This window comes from Bos javanicus, chromosome 9 (genome assembly GCF_032452875.1).
Source record: "Bos javanicus breed banteng chromosome 9, ARS-OSU_banteng_1.0, whole genome shotgun sequence".
Lineage (NCBI taxonomy): Eukaryota > Metazoa > Chordata > Mammalia > Artiodactyla > Bovidae > Bos > Bos javanicus.
In genome coordinates, this window is record NC_083876.1 from 34,766,639 (window position 1) to 34,780,198 (window position 13,560).

Consider the following 13,560-nt stretch of genomic DNA (forward strand, 5'->3'; position numbering starts at 1 on the left):
CAAAAAGGTTGTTGATCATCAAAATAGTCTCCTTGAAAAATTGTTCTTATTTTAATAAAGATTCTGCCATGTATTCAAAAAATATTTGTTATTCTTTCAGAATTGCCTTCTAAAACAATTTCACAAGAAAATTTTGGACAATGTAAATTAGTTATTCTTTGTTTTTGACTAAAAAACATGAATAACCAAATCAGAATATTCACCTTTTTAAATAACTTTTGGTTATGAGAGAGTCAATTCCTAGGCAGGTTGACAAGAAGTCTGGGGTCCCTGAGGAGGAGAGAGGGGTCTAGGACTCTCAAAGAGGAGATAGGGGTCTGGAATTCTCAAGGAAGAGGAAAGGACAAATGTATTTTTTTTTCTCTACATTCCTTAGTCTTAGTCACATAAAACATTTTTTTCTTTAAGCCCAGAACTGATGATTACACAACAAACAACTCAGTTAAACTCTGTACTAAGGATTATATAATAACAACATATCCTGCTTGAGGACAGTTTCCTTTTCTTGAAAACCTTCTGACCAATCCTGTTATCTTAAAATGTATATTATGAGAGTAGGTCTGGTAAGATTTTTGTATTATTAGTTCTAATACTGTTATCTTAAAATGTAAATTGTGGGAGTGGGTCTAGTAAGATCTTTACAACATTGAGACATTCTTTTGATTTCTTGTTAATAACTAATTAAAAAAGTATATAGCTCCCTTGCTAAAGATTAGTGAGGGGGTCACTCTCTGTCCCCCTTCTGATGTCTATGTCAGAAGCTTTCTCTCTTTTCATACTTTAATAAAACTCTGCTACACAAAAGCTCTTGAGTGATCAAACCTGGTTCCAGGTCCCAAAGCTAAATCTTCTTTGGAGATCAAGAATCTGACAACCAATCACCATAAGCTATCAGTTAAAAGGTGAATTTAAATATCCCCTTAAGGAAAAAAATTGCTACCACTAAGACTACATAAAAGCCATTTTAAGCAATGGCTATATCACTGGGATAAATGCATATTATGCAAAGATGCCTGCTCTGAAAGGGTCCCCTGGAATGAGTGGTTTTGGTGTATTTGTTTAGAACTCAGTCTTTTTACCACAAAACAGGGTTGCAGACTCACTGAGTGACTTGGGTTGGGAATAAGACAGCAGGAAATACCGTGAGTTTGAGAACGAGGCTCTGGCAAGAGCAGGTGGCTGCTGTTCAGCAATATCAAATGTTGTAGGGAGGCTCCGAACCGTGTCTTCCCACACTGCTGGTATTTCAGCCCCTGTGAAGAATGTAGAGGAGTCTGGTGACATGGGGGTAACTGGTACCGCTGGTGGGTATGTTTTAGTCATGTGGTGGCCAGAATAAGGAGGAGGAGGTAGAAACCCTGAGTGCAGATTGTGCACTTGAATTTGTCTGTAAAAGGAAGAAAATAAATTAGGACATTAGCAAGGTCCAGGTGGCTTTTCTTTAAGGTGGATATAAATGGGAAGGAAGGATTCCAAGGGTAGGAGAAGAGTAAAGTGATTGGAGAGGAAAGAGTGGAAATGGTATGGACCGCAGGACTGAGGCAGGTGGAACCAGGGAACTCGGAAAGGATTAAAGCAAGGGCTCAGGAAGAAGGGAAGGTGGTGGGGATGAGGAAGGAGATCTCATCCTCTGAAACAGAGATTGATTGTGGTAGAGTGAGATGATCAATTACTTGGATAAAAATAGAAAACACACTTATCAAATCTGTGCATGCTACCAATCTGTGTGGAGTAGCTAATGTGATTGATAATAGACATAAGATTCAAGAAGTCATGCTGGAATGTGGAAATGATGAATTGAAACAAAATGAAGTTTAGTGGTGATAAATGCAAAATTTTCCCTTGATACGGAAATAAATCATTTAAAGTACAGAAAGGAGAATAAATGACTTATACCATTTCATGTGGAAAAGAGTAGCATTTTACTTGATAAAAAGCTTACACACTAGTATTACTAGTATTACAGAAGGGTAACATACTTGCTACAAAGCTAATGCAAACCTAAGTTTAATGACTTGGGAGAGTCTAGAGTCCACCGCAGGAGGGTCTATAATTATGATATGTGAAATGTCTAAAATTGGGGCAGAAGGAGCAGTATCATTAGGGCACTAATTAAACAGACTCTGATACATCCTCAAAATGAAATACTCAGTGGTTCTGAAAAAGAATAAGGAGGCTCTCTGTATACTAATTGGGAAGGATTTCCAGAATATATTGTTAAGCAAAAGATGAGGGTGCATGATGTACCTGTAGCATGCTACCTCTTATTTATGAAATCGATAAAATAAGAGTATGTAATTTTATTTTTTAAGTTCACATAAAAAAATTCCAAACTAATAAAAAAAGGAATTAAAACAATGTGGAATAAAAATAATAAAGGAATTAAAGCCCAGAGCAGGCTGAGTAGGAATAGAATAGTGAGAGGGTAGGAATAAGGTTTCTCAATGTACCTGTTTAAATTTAATTTTATTGTGACCATGTTAAAGTATTATCAAATTTAAAAATATTTAAAAGATGAAACTGGTGAAGTGGGTGGTTGAAATTTACAATGGAGTACGTAAGCTACAGAGACACTATCCAAATTATATTCTTCCTAGTGACAGGGTTTGCACTTCATTTATCTGTTCTTCTGTAGTGTCTTCAATAATACTTGTCAGGTAGAAGGCTATCATTAAATATTTGCTGATCAAATGAGTAAATGAATGAATACATGAATGATATGACATGAGATGACATCTCTCCTCAAATGTAGAAATGACTCGTGTCAAATAAGACAGCCCTGTTTTTAGTTCTGTGTGATCAAACTAGAATGAATGAATGACAATTGTGGGGAGAAAAAAAAAAACACAACAGTTTGTTCTTTCAACAACCATTTTTGAGAGACTATTTTGTAGCAGGTACTGGAATTCTCAAGCAGAATAAGACATGATTTAAGCTTTCAAGTGGGTTCCGGTATAGAATCAAGGTGTCACGCTCAGAGATAATTTTATAACAAAATGGACACAAAATGGTCATAGAAAGTGCTGAATAAACCTGGGATGAAAGTGTAAGTGTGGGTTGGGGGTAGTCATAGTTTGCTTCCTGGAGAGGGCATGTCTGAGCTCCATTTTAAAATAAAGAAAGGAAGGGAAAGAAAAGGGAAAAGAAGGGATAATCACGGAGAAGGAAGGCAAAGGCAGAGACTCAGGGCAGAAGAGAGTGGAGCATGTTGTGAGGAACATCAACCAGTTCATCTTAGTGGGAGCATAGAGATCAGAGCAGGGATGGCAGGAGATGTGACAAGAAAGGGACACAAATAACTTGAACTCAATGTAAAAAGAGGTTTCTAGCAGGCTGCATCATCCAAAATGGGAATGGTTCTCAATGGAGGTTTTCATGTTCAAGCCCAGGCAGGCTACAAGTGCTATAGAAAATAAAAGAGCATGGGCTCAGAATTTAAAGTAGACTTTTGTCTTTTACACAAACTGCATTGCAGGAAAAAGGAGTGTGGGATGTTTACATCTGAGTTCCTTGACACATCAAAATTACCGGTTTTCTTTTGCGCAAGTGCTACTTGAGATCACGTCCCCCCACTGCCTGCTGGTTAGCAGGAGGGGAGGGTGTCATGACACTCAGGGAAAGGAGAGGAGACCTTATGATACTATGTGATGTGGGGAAGGTGGATCTGGAAGTGAGTAAACCTGAAAAAGATTGTTTGCAAAAGGTGTTGATTTCATGCATTTCAAAAAACCTTGAAACCAGTGAAGTATTAAACACCTATCATTTTGTTAAGGCTTCAACTTTCTCTAAGGTCTGTCACATAGAACTGTCTTACTGTGGAGGAGCTGATTTTTTTTTTTTCCTTCAGAAAAGATAGTAAAGAGAACGAATCAAAGGGCAGTATAAGGGGTTAGACTAGATGGTCTTTTATGATACTTCACAGTCCTGTGTTCGGAATGTGAAAGATTGCTGCATTAGGATTATCTGACCTCATGTCATTTTTAGAAAGAATCTCCTTGAGAGGAAGGAAGGTTTTTTTGTTTGTTTTTGCTTCCCAGGACTTAATACAGAAGCCTGCTACCTAGTAGGGCCATTAAATTATTTGTTCTTATGAATGGATGTGTTAGAGGCACACCAGTAGTTCTCTGATGTCTTCTATTTTTATACTAATAGCTAACAGTGCTATATGCTAAGTCATTTCTATGAATCTTCGAATACACACACAACACACATGCACACCTTTTACAGGTGCAAAAGCTGAGGAGTAGCGAGGTTAGGTGGAGAAGGAAATGGTAATCCACTCCAGTATTCTTGACTGGAGAATCCCAGGGATGGAAGAGCCTGGTGGGCTGCCGTCTGTGGGGTCACACAGAGTCAGATACGACTGAAGCGACTTAGCAGCAGCAGCAGCAAGGTTAGGTAACCTGCCTGAAATCACACAACTGGTCAATGATGGAGCACATGAGGTTTTCAAACTTCCGAGCTCATGGTGAGAGACTACCATACTGGGAGATTAATTTGGCTTCTTCTATTCTTCATTCTTTTTCTATATATTTTAGATTTTAAATTATTCTCAAAACTACAAAAGGGAAACAGGGTGGGATTCTTTCCCCTTAAACTGCAAGGTCCTCGTGCTTATTAAGAAGGAATCTCAGGATAGCAGACTGCATCCCATGGGGAGCCTGTGTCTGCTTTAGAGATTTGTCCTATGATTTGAAGAACTGCTGGACGCTGACAATGTAGTGAAAAGGGTACAATCAGCTTCTTGACATGGGAAGAAAGCCTGTTAAGAGGTCAACTCCCTGGAGACTCTGGGTGCCAAGTGTGGGACAGCGCTAACAACTTCCAGCGGGAGTTGGGGCCAGCTCTCCCTGTCCAGATGGCTCATTGCAGGATGGTGGGTCCCACAGTGGGGGGCAGTGGAAGGGGCTGTCCTGGAGACAGCAGCAAGAGATAACAATGAGGAACCCTTTCAACACCAACTGGGGCATGCTATCCCTGAAAAAGAAGGATCCAAATGACTGTCGCCTCACACCAGGAAGCTGTCTCTCACACTGCTCAGCTGGACTCACCCTGGCACTCCTTCTGATTGTGAATAATTATAAATATACCAGATACAATCTTGCGTATGTTTCATTCTTTGGCAAAGGTAATTATACTAATTACTAGCATTTTGAGGCTGTGTCATTGTAGCCAGACACTTGAGGTGAATACTTATTTTTTATCTCATAAGAGAAGCTACAACACCCTACACCTGTGGTACTGTGTTAATGAGTTACAGAGAATATAGTTTAACTAATTTGGGCTGTTTTCCTCCTATGCCTATTATTTTCTTCCTACTCACCTGAGGGATTGTGCTGCCAAAGTCTGCAGCAAATGGAACCTTGTAGCCATCATTTTTCTAACAAACAAGAAGAGAAATCAAATATAAATTGGTTTTGCTTCGCAAAGCTATGATTTTCTATCTTCCTCCTCCAACTAAAATCTAAGTGAAACATTACTTTCCAAGAACGTTTTTTAGTCTTTCTAAGATTGTAATCATGAATTCAGTTTTACCTTTGAGTTCTATGCCTAACCTTAAAGACCTACAGTTGCTGACATGAAATTGAACACGCCTGGAAACCACTATTTGACTCATCATTTCATTATTGCTAATTTGTCAAAATTGGTATAACGCTATACGCTTTTTCTTTACTGGGAGAGGAGGCGGGGCCCGCCCCCCACCCGCTAGCTTTCCCGCAGACCTCACCGCCTCCCAAGGCTTTAAGACCCCCGCCCGCTGACTGCATTGAGACCTTGGGTAGGTGTGGCTTGGGGGGACTGCACAAAGCCACCCCCCACCCCGGCCCTCCCGTCACAGGCATGGTGACCCCGGTCCAGCCTCCCAACCCCAATCTCAGCTACCACTCACACGACACCCGCCGGCTGAGCGCAGACCTTGCGCCTTAGGTCTCAAGACCCGCTGAGAAAGAAACCACCTTCCCTTTTTGCAGGTGAGAACACTGGGACCAGGAGATCAAATGACTAACGAAAGTCACACTGAATGGGGTCAAATACACCCGGGATGGACCAGGCTGGCCGCCTCCGAGGCCCGAAGCCGGGCGGTCTCACGAGGTCCCCACAGCCCGCCTGTCCCCGAGGGCTCCGAGGGGGGCGCGCTGAGACGCCCTTGGGTGAGAGGTCCCAGGTTCCCCACCGCAGAGACCCAGAGACTCCGAGTCAAGACCCAACGTCAAGGCCGACCCAGAGCAGGCGGTGCAGGCGACAGGTAGGGGAACCTGAAGGGGCGTCGCAAAAGTGACGCTCCTCACCTCCACTATGACGTTCTTCCAGAGTGAGGCAGAAATGGACCAACGTTGTATACTTTTAAGACAAACGGTATCTGCTCATTTAAATAATTAGTCCTATTTCATAGCTAGAATCTTGACTCAAGGAAGTTGAGTGACTTGTGTTTTGGCAGATGGTAGATGCAAAATGGGCTCTGATTTGATTCCTGTTAGATAAAAATCATCTGAGGAGATTTGTTGTTGTTGTTGTTATTTTTATTTATTTTTAATTGGAGGATGGTTGCTTTAGAATGTGTTGGTTTCAGCTGTACAACAATGGTGAACTAGCTATAAGTATACATATATCCCCTGCCTCTTTAAAAACATGTTTTTTTTAATTGCTGGAAAATTGCCTTACAATTTTGTGTTGGTTTCTGCGGTAGAAATATGGGGAATCAGTCATAGTTATGTATGTATATCCCTTTTCTCCTGAGCCTCCTTTTCCTACCCCCATCCCAGTCCCTGGATCATCATAGACTGCCAGGCTAGGCTCCCTGTGTTATTTAGCAACTTCTCACTGTCTGTTTTACATACGATAGTATATATATGTCAGTGCTACTTTCTCAGTTCATTCCCCTCCCTCTTGAGCACCGTCATCCCATCTCTGGGCAGGAGATTCTTAATTGTAAAGGTCCAGATATCTCAGAGTTACTAAACTTGAGACTTTGCCCACTTTAATAAATTTTATGCTGAAATGTATGGAAAATTTCCACAGAAAGTAGTGTTATTTGTTGTTAAAGTTATCAATTCAGTAGACAGTAATATGACACATTTTCCTGTTTTTTACTAAAGGAAAATATCCCCCATTTGTGAGAGTCAAGCAATTAGGTAAGACTGAGAACAAAATGCCAAGCATGGAGAAAAACTTCAAGAATCAACCGGCTCTATGAGTGGGGAAAATGGCGGCTTGGGATCTCTGTGTGAATGTTAAGCTTTCCAGGTGGCACAAGTGGTAAAGAATCTGCTTGCCAATGCAGGAGACACCAGAGATGTGGGTTCCATCTCTGGGTTGGGAAGATCCCGTGGAGAAGGAAATGGCACCCCCCTCCAGTATTCTCGCCTGGGAAATCTGGACAGAGGAGCCTGGTGAGCTCCAGTCCACGAGGTAGCAAAGAGTCGGACACGACTGAGCAGGCATGCACTTGCTAGTTGTACTGCTTGTGAACATTTAAGGCAACAACTGGAGGGAAAACCCTAAGTACTTAATACTAGAATTTATGCTATTAGTTTAAGACTCTCAGGAAGATAAGATTACTAAGAAGAATTACAACTTTACATTAACACTACTGTGGCAGAAATTGTTAGCTGTCTATCCAGTATCCACTTGCTCTTTCACTTATTCAGTAAAAGAAATTTTATATCAATGGATGTATTTCTACCCAGTTAAAAACCATTTTCCAGCCTCTCTTTAGACACAAACCTTAATGAGCTATAAGCAGGAATTTTTACTAAGGGTACTCATGCAGTGCTAAGTGCATTTTGTGCCTCTTTATCTTTACTGTTACCTGGGGTAGACGTGACAGATGGAGAACAGTGGCTGTCTTGTGACCACAAGATGGACTTCAGCACTGGGGCCATGGGACTGGTAGGCCAAAAGAGAGACGAGCCGAAGTATCAATAACACCTTGGAGCTTCCATGCCAACTTTGGTGTACATTACATCAGAGAAATTTATCCCATTTATACATATGTGTATTTCATATATATGTGTGTGTATATATATATCATAATCAATTTGTATATTTCATATATATATGTGACCCCATGGACTGTAGCCTGCTAGGCTCCTCTGTCCGTGGAATTCCCAAGGTAAGAATACTGGAGTGGGTTTCCATGCCCTCTTCCAGGGGATCTTCCCGACCCAGGGATTGAACTCCAGTCCTGCATTACAGGCAGATTCTTTATTGTCTGAGCCACCAGGGAAGCCATATACATACATACATACATACATATATATATATATATATATATATATATGTATATGTGCTAAGTAGCTTCAGTGGTGTCTGACTCTTTGTGACCCTGTAGACTGTAGCCTGCCAGGCTCTTCTGTCCATGAGCTTCACCTGACAAGAATACTAGAGTATTCTCCAGGGAATCTTCTCCAGGGGATCTTTCTGACCCAGAAATCAAACCCATGTCTCTTATGTCTTCTTCATTGGCAGGTGGGTTCTTTACCATTAGTGCCACCTAGAAAGCCCATATATATACACACATATTTGGTTGATTCCGTCAATATTTCTTCTCCATCTTTCAGCAGTCTCCGTGACATTATACTGTTCTACTTTTTCTTTTTTCTGTACACTTACCGCTTTTTCAGTACTCTACAGTCTTTTGCATTATGTTTATTGTCCATCTCTGTTAAAATATCAGCTCTACTAGGGCAGGGGTCACTGTCTGTTTTGCTCACTAAAGTATCCTAAGTGCTTAGAACAAAGTCTGGCCCATGGTAGGTGCTTAGGAAATAATTATTGAATGAATGGATGTGCTGCTGCGTACAAAAAATGTTAGTGAAATACTTGACAACATAAGAATAAAGTATAAATAATAGAGAACATAATCTTCCATGCATATGTGGAATACGTCCCTGGATTTTGTGTGTAATGTTGGTTATTAAAACTTAAGAAAGCATAAGGGATTGGAGAAGGACTACAGAAGGGCAGCTGGAGAGGGCTGGGTATTAAGGTGAACTTCAAAAGATTAAGATTGCATAGTTCGGCCAGCCAAGATGAAAGGAAGATTAACCAAAGTTCATAAATTCTGCATGGAGGATTTCTCCACCGTGAAGTGTCTTGTTCAGTCTCAGTCGCCCTCTGTCTCCAGCTCCACCAGGCAGAGTTAGAGGCTCCTCCTCTATCCTCCTTTGTACTTTCATGAAATCGCCTGCCTTATAGAACTTTTGAATGTTTCACTTTCTAAAGCATACCCTGTGAAGCTCATGTATTAATAGGTGTTATGCAAAGAGAAATCATGTAAATAACTCCACAGAAAGTGAATGAATGAATGAATGAATGAATCCAAAATGAATAATTTTGGATTCCTAATAAGTAATTTAAAAGAGCTAAGGCTCTTTAGAATATATTGATGACTTTTGGAAGTTAATGCCTATGGAACAATCCTACCTCTCATAAACTTGTTTTGGAGTCACTCTCAGAAAAGTGTACAAACATGAACTATAAGTTTATCAATTTTTGTTTTTAAGTTAATAGGTTAAGCCACAAAAGAGAAAATACAAAAATTTCCTGTAGAATGTTAGCATTTAGTATCATAATCATTACTAACTCACTTATTTGTAGTTTTTCTCCTTTGGCTTACTTTTCATACTTCTGTGAGGAGAATTTGAAAAATTACATTGCTCTGTGCCCATTTTTTTATGCCAATAGGGCAAAATGTTTATCTGTACAAGTATTTCACAATATGTCTTAAAGTTTGTTTCTATAAATGCCTTGATTTTGTGTGTGTGTGTGTGTTTTTTTAATAAGCTGTATTCTAAAGGAAGATATTGTGGCATTAATCAACCATTTTTTGAGAAAGTATAACATGGTTGCTGTTGTTTAGTCATTAAGTCATGTCTGACTCTTTTGTGACCCCATGCAGTCTATGTAGCCCACCAGGCTCCTCTGTCCATGGGATTTCCCAGGCAAGAATACTGGAGTGGGTTGCCATTTCATTCTCCAGGGAATCTTCCTGATCCAGGGATCGAACCCACGTCTCTTGGATTGCAGGCAGATTCTATACCACTGAGCCACCTAGGAAGCCTCTAACATGGTTGGATTTACATATATGTGCAAAGATTATTTATATAGAAATGGTCTCAGGGAATAATGAATTCATTCTCAGGCATTGAGGTATATTTACCTCAACAAATGTTACTATTAATGATGGGGATCCTTTTGGATCCTCACTGGCTACATCCAAGGAATGACTCTGGTTTCTAGGGGTGATAATTTGATGGGGAGTTTATTTTCTGCAGATGGTCCTTTGCCAGTATTCTTCAGGATGGTCTTCATGCAAGGAAGATTGGCCCTACCTATAAGCCAGTAATGTGAAAAATCATTATTAAAAAAAGGAATGGTCCTTTTGCCAGCTAGGGAAACTAATACTTTTTACCCTCCTCTAGTCACAATGATCAACACATTAATTCACTGTGTACAAAGGGCTTGCAGCTCAGTTATTTACTAGAGGCATAAATTAAATGCTGAGCATATTTCAAGAGGCAGAGCCTCTTTCTTTCTTGAAAAAGTAAAAGGAGAGAGAAAAGCTTTAGAAGTTTCTAATCTTGCCTGTTCATATTATAGTGAACAAATCAAGTTTAATCCTTTTCAGGGTTGAGCTTTAAATTTTTATGTTTTCTACCTGTTATTCAGTAGAAACCGGCATGCAGACCAGCCATAGTGCTTGTTTCTTTTTATCAGAACAAATGTCTCCATTCCCACCAAAGGACTTGTGTATTCTTTACCCTTTCTCTTCCAAATGACCTGTCAAAACTCAGAAATGTCATGTTAATGTTTTATGGACAGACTATCCCAGCTGCTTCAGGAAATGGCAGCATCCCTTCAATAATTTACATGCTGTTTCTGCTCTACTTTTTCTGGTGTCTGTAAAGTTTCAGCAGTGAAAAGCCAGACAGCAGTAGGGCTTCTCGGCAGTGTGTTTGTCTCTAGAGCTTTGTCTACTTCTAATCCTACTTTTTCCTTCTTAAAGCCCAGCAATTTCCACTTTCTAGTCTAGTAGGAACCATCAGTCACTTTTCATACAGGGGCTGTGTTTCAAGTTCATTTTGTGATTCAAGTTTCACACTTGTTTTTCCCTGTGGAATTTATTAACTGTACTTTGTAATTAGCAACTTACTTTACATTAACTTGTTCATCAATGATTCCATCCATGAATATCTTTGTTTCCTTACCTTGAAGAAAATGTTCTGGCTGAGAAGAGAGTGGATATTTCTTTTGTGCCGGTTTGATTTATTCATCTAAAATCTAGCACATTAAAGACCCGAGTATTTTTCAAGCTTAAAAAATACTATCATGAACAAAATTTGCATTTGGTTTAAATATGGTGTGGTGGAAAGAACAAAGGCTTCACAGTCACGAGGGCTAGAATCAAGTTCTAGTTTTTTCCCCGACCTTTTGGGAATCATAGTCAAGGATGGCTTTTCATCTGTGAGTTGGGAATTCTAATAATTGTCTGACGACTCCTAGGACCTGCGTGAGGATAAAATGAGATGCTGTATTTAAAAGTTTCATAAATAGAGGATCTTAAAGCATCACTATGAACAAAGCCAGTGGAGGTGATGGAGTTCCAGTGGAGCTATTTCAAATCTTGAAAGATGATGCTGTGAAAGTGCTGCACTCAATATGCCAGCAAATTTGGAAAACTCAGCAGTGGCCACAGGACTAGAAAAGGTCAGTTTTCATTCCCATCCCAAAGAAAGGCAATGCCAAAGAATGCTCAAACTACCGCACAATTGCACTCATCTCTCATGCTAGTAAAGTAATGCTCAAAATTCTCTAAGCCAGGCTTCAGCAATACGTGAACCGTGAATTTCCAGATGTTCAAGCTGGTTTTAGAAAAGGCAAAGGAACCAGAGATCAAATTGCCAATATCTGCTGGATCATGGAAAAAGCAAGAGAGTTCCAGAAAAACATCTACTTATCCTTTATTGACTATGCCAAAGCCTTTGACTGTGTGGATCACAATAAACTGGAAAATTCTGAAAGAGATGGGAATACCAGAACACCTGATCTGCCTCCTGAGAAACCTATATGCAGGTCAGGAAGCAACAGTTAGAATTGGAACAACAGACTGATTCCAAACAGGAAAAGGAGTACGTCAAGGCTGTATATTGTCACCCTGCTTATTTAACTTCTATGCAGAGTACATCATGAGAAACGCTGGGCTGGAGGAAGCACAGGCTGGAATCAAGATTGCTGGGAGAAATATCAATCACCTCAGATATGCAGATGACACCACCCTTATGGCAGAAAGTGAAGAGGAACTAAAAAGCCTCTTGATGAAAGTGAAAGAGGAGAGTGAAAAAGTTGGCTTACAGCTCAACATTCAGAAAACTAGGATCATGGCATCTGGTCCCATCACTTCATGGGAAATAGATGGGAAAACAGTGTCAGAGTTTATTTTTGGGGGCTCCAAAATCACTGCAGATGGAGATTGCAGCCATGAAATCAAAAGACGCTTACTCCTTGGAAGGAAAGTTATGACCAACCTAGATAGCATATTCAAAAGCAGAGACATTACTTTGCCAACAAAGGTCCATCTAGTCAAGGCTATGGTTTTTCCAGTGGTCACGTATGGATGTGAGAGTTGGACTGTGAAGAAAGCTGAGGGCCGAAGAATTGATGCTTTTGAACTGTGGTGTTGGAGAAGACTCTCGAGAGTCCCATGGACTGCAAGGAGATCCAACCAGTCCATTCTGAAGGAGATCAGCCCTCGGATTTCTTTGGAGGAAATGATGCTGAAGCTGAAACTCCAGTACTTTGGCCACCTCATGCAAAGAGTTGACTCATTGGAAAAGACTCTGATGCTGGGAGGGATTGGGGGCAGGAGGAGAAGGGGATGACAGAGGATGAGATGGCTGTATGGCATCACTGACTCGATGGACATGAGTCTGAGTGAACTCCGGGAGTTAGTGATAGACAGGGAGGCCTGGTGTGCTGCGATTCACGGGGTCGCAAAGAGTCGGACACGACTGAGCAACTGAACTGAACTCCTGCCTGGAATCTCTCATTCACGTTAGGGCACACACACAGTCATATGGAATTAATGACTTTATCATTCTCTCTGTGTCAAATTTCCCTAGGTCTTCCTTACACATTTGAAGTAGAAATTAGGTGGAAGGAGGAATGTATGTGTTTGTGTGTGTAAGAAATGGGAAAATTGTTGCAAAAATAGACTTTTGTTATCTGTAGGTGGACTGATTTTTCTTATGTAAGAGAAGAAAAGGAAATTAATATATTGAACCAATAAAGGATGATTTGCTGAATTCTTAAGAATTCTCCTGCTACCTGCAAATTAGGACACTGAGACATGGGAGACCTACAACATCTTGGAGGGATAGCTGCAGAGAATAGGGAACCTGTGTACAATTTTGGGGGAGGATATCCTTCTTAAAAATATGTGATGCAACTAATATTGTTTATTCCAAGGAAATGATTTTTACCAGTTAATCTGAATATATTGCTGAGACTTGCAAGTGCCATAACTTTAAGTTCAACATTTTTATAATGGAATATATGATT

At 40.3% G+C, this 13,560-nt stretch overlaps 1 long non-coding RNA gene across 4 annotated transcripts in view; it reads right to left on the reverse strand.

The window, feature by feature from the left end:
• Positions 1 to 6,899, reverse strand: part of LOC133253815 (uncharacterized) — a 57,097-nt gene extending 50,198 nt beyond the window's left edge. Inside the window, exons 1-3 of one of the 4 annotated variants that reach the window (XR_009738445.1) lie at positions 5,917 to 6,898; positions 5,320 to 5,380; positions 1,142 to 1,238 (exon numbers count right to left, since the gene is read on the reverse strand). This is a non-coding gene — a long non-coding RNA (uncharacterized LOC133253815). Of the gene's footprint in view, positions 1 to 1,103; positions 1,239 to 5,319; positions 5,381 to 5,916 lie in introns of all 4 variants that reach the window. The other 3 variants (XR_009738442.1, XR_009738443.1, XR_009738444.1) reach the window with 3 other exon arrangements.
• Positions 6,900 to 13,560: the final 6,661 nt, after the last annotated feature.